At 33.2% G+C, this 3,222-nt stretch overlaps 1 long non-coding RNA gene across 1 annotated transcript in view; it reads left to right on the forward strand.

Moving 5' to 3' along the window:
• The window catches only part of LOC117172424, a 9,683-nt gene extending 7,395 nt beyond the window's left edge, over nt 1–2,288 (forward strand). The window contains exon 3 of the long non-coding RNA XR_004467023.1: nt 1,945–2,288. This is a non-coding gene — a long non-coding RNA (uncharacterized LOC117172424). The remainder of the gene's footprint in view (nt 1–1,944) is intronic.
• The last annotated feature ends 934 nt before the right edge of the window (nt 2,289–3,222 follow it).

The raw sequence follows: 3,222 nt of genomic DNA on the forward strand, positions 1-3,222 counted from the left end.
AGTTAGACTAAGGATGGAATTGTAAATATATGTACAGGGAGCGGTGGCCCTCAAACCCGTAAAAGGGAGAGATTAAATACATACATACATACATACATACATTAAAATCAATGCCTAGTTAAACAATTAATTTTAAACTATAGTAGGAAATTGAAAAATTAATTAATTTTACACCTTAGTAGAAGAAATACTTTGTTAAAAAGGAATTATTTTGTTGAAAACTAATTTTTTAATCTGGAAATTCCACTATTCCATTTTCTGTTGAAATTATATATTTCCAAGTATAATATTCTTCTAGGGAATTGGGTAAAAATTCATATATTCTATTGAATTGTCAACAGACGAATTTTGCACCAAATAAACTGATGCATTTTCGGCTGATGTCGAGTTGCGGCTCGGTCAGGAAAACTCAGCGGTTTGTGCCTTCCCCCTCTATGCTACTATCTTCTCCGCTTCTCATCGTTCAAGATCCGAAGACTGGAGGAAAATTGTCGCTCGTTGACTTAACTAGTTTCAGTTTTTCCTTCCTTTTAAGCAGTTTTTAATTTGTGTTTGTGTGTGTCGTTCCAGTTTTTCCTTCCTTCTTCGTGCTGTCATTTTGTGTTTGTGTGTGTCGTTTCAGTGTATCCTTCCTTCTTCTTGCTGTCTATTTGTCTTTATGTGTGTCCTTCCAGTGTTTTCTTCCTTCTTCTTGCTGTCAATTAGTCTTTGTGTGTGTCCTTTCAGTGTTTTCTTCCTTCTTCTAGCTGTCAATTTATGTTTGTGTATGTGTAGTTCCATTGTTTTCCCGCTTCGCGAAGAAAGAATAGAGTTCACGCTAAACGAAAAAGTTAAGTAATTGGTTATTTTTTATGGATTTAAATTTAGATTAAAAGAATTACTGAAACGTGGAAATTATTCTTGGGTATGTACTAATAAAAATTGTCCAGCTCGCCCGAAACTTGACGGTCCGAAAAAAATTATTTTTGTTCGTCAGGTTTCACGCAAGTTTTTACCAGTTCGTTTATAAATTAATATCTTACCAACTTTCAGTAAAAAGTTGAGTTTAGTTTAAAGTAAAATGAATAGCTGAAATATATGAGAGGGAATTATGTAGCTAATTTCAATATTTATTTCGCTTTATCGAGATAACATTTTGTTAAATAATATATCATTATTATTATGTATGAACTCTAGCTGAGAAATTAATTAGATTAGTTTATTTATATTATAGTATCATATTATTGACAATACATATTTCCCATCAATTTTTAAAAACGCCCGTACAAAGTAATTTTTTTGTACATTGTGCTGCCAGTCCTAAAAGCCAATTAAGACTAGCCGTTCTCGGTTGCGTTTCGCCGGTCCGGTTGGACTCTCGGCCAATCAGCGCGTACTCAGTCCCGGTTCCGGTTCGGTTCCAGCATTTAAGTTCGATTCTGATTTCAACCGTGCCGTTCGCAACCGTAGCCAATGAGAACGCTCGCTAAAGCCACAAGGCCTGTTAGCTGTTTCTCGAGCTTGCTGCACGTCACTCACGTCACTTTAATCTAGGAACCGCGCATGCCTTAGAATGACAATCGTGTAAGCTGAAGCGGCGCATTGTGAGCTGCACTGGTCAACCGAGAGCCGAACCGGATCGATGAACTGCAATCGAGAACGGCTAGTCTGAATTGGCCTTAAGCCTGCGTGAAGTATGAATGAAAAATCATGGGAAATGTGAGTTGATCATTCGACGGCAAACGACGAGAAGAGGAGAAGGTAGCAACATGGAGGGAGAAGGCAGCACCCGATGTGTTTTACTGACCGAGCCGCAACTCGACATCAGCCACATTTTCAACTATTGTACGGAAAATTCCATAATGCTATCTAGTCATGGTCAAAACACAAAGTAAAATCTGCCATAACTTATTCTAATTTCAATATTTTTATTGCAAATATGTTAAGAATTTTATGATTCATTAGGACAAAAGGACCCCTTACTGGAACAGCTCGGCACAGCGCTCTCACTCAATCAGGAACGTGAGGAGAAGTCGAGTGGAGAGGGTAAGACAACCAGGTAGGCCGCGATCAAATGGACACTACTAAAAGTAAAGCAGTTAATCTCGTAAAACCTCGACGGTTAATCCTGTCATCTTCTTCAGTCATTTTCACTCAGTGGCGAAAATTTCGCAGGACAATCGCTTCAGTTCGTTTTCAGTAAAGAAGAAAAATCGGTCCAAGTTCGATTTTAACAGCTTTTAAAATAATGAGTAGAATTGTTATCTTTTCCAATTATGATACCATTCACTTTAAGCTGATATTTTTAATTTAAAGAATTTCAAAAGGCAGACTTGAAGTCATGAACAATAAAAAATTTAAAGTGTTTGAAGTGGAAAATTTTTCATAAAAAACATTGATTTTTGATCACTTATTACTTATTAAAATATATAGCAGTTCTGAAAATACTTCAAAAATAATTTTAAATTGGAAAAATTAAAACAATTTCTAGATTTCTCAAAATTTAAAAATAAAAATGTAGAGCTTTTTAAATTTCCTTGATTCGTTCTTGAATTCAGAGCATTGAAAATGATAACGTGGATTTATATTATTGGAATTGAATTTGAATCATTTAACTCTATAATTTATAAAAGTTAAAAATTCTAAATTTGCAGATTATCTCCATTTCATTTAAACTTGTTTAATGGGAAAGAGTTTCTACTTTCAATTTTATATCTGTAAATTTTTGAGTATTTTATTACTTCAAATGGAAAAATGCTTCGCCTTAGTGTTCGAATTTTTTATTTTATTGACTATGAAAAATGTTTATGAACCGAGAAAGACATTTTAATTGGAATAGATTAATTAAATTTCAGATTCAAAAATGCGTAGACGCTTTTTTTAAATCAAAAAATAAAGCAAGAATTTGTTAATTAAATGAGTCTAAAAAACTATTGATTTTACAAAATAAAAGGGTAATTAAATGAGTATCTGACAATTATTAATTCCACAAAACAGACAATTTAATATCGTCGATCTGAAAATATTTTCCGAGATTTCAATTTAAAAAGGCCGTTGATTTGCCGAGTTATATCTTTACATTTTCCTGTGATAGAAATAATAATTTTCTTCTATTTAAATGAAGAAACTATGCATTAACTAGCATTTTTGGAAAATAAAACATTGAAAAATACCGAGTGACGCAATGACAATATAACATTTGTTGCCTAAAAATGTTTAAAAATTGACGATTTTATCTAAAAT

The sequence above is a fragment of the Belonocnema kinseyi genome, chromosome 5 (genome assembly GCF_010883055.1).
Source record: "Belonocnema kinseyi isolate 2016_QV_RU_SX_M_011 chromosome 5, B_treatae_v1, whole genome shotgun sequence".
Classification (NCBI taxonomy): domain Eukaryota; kingdom Metazoa; phylum Arthropoda; class Insecta; order Hymenoptera; family Cynipidae; genus Belonocnema; species Belonocnema kinseyi.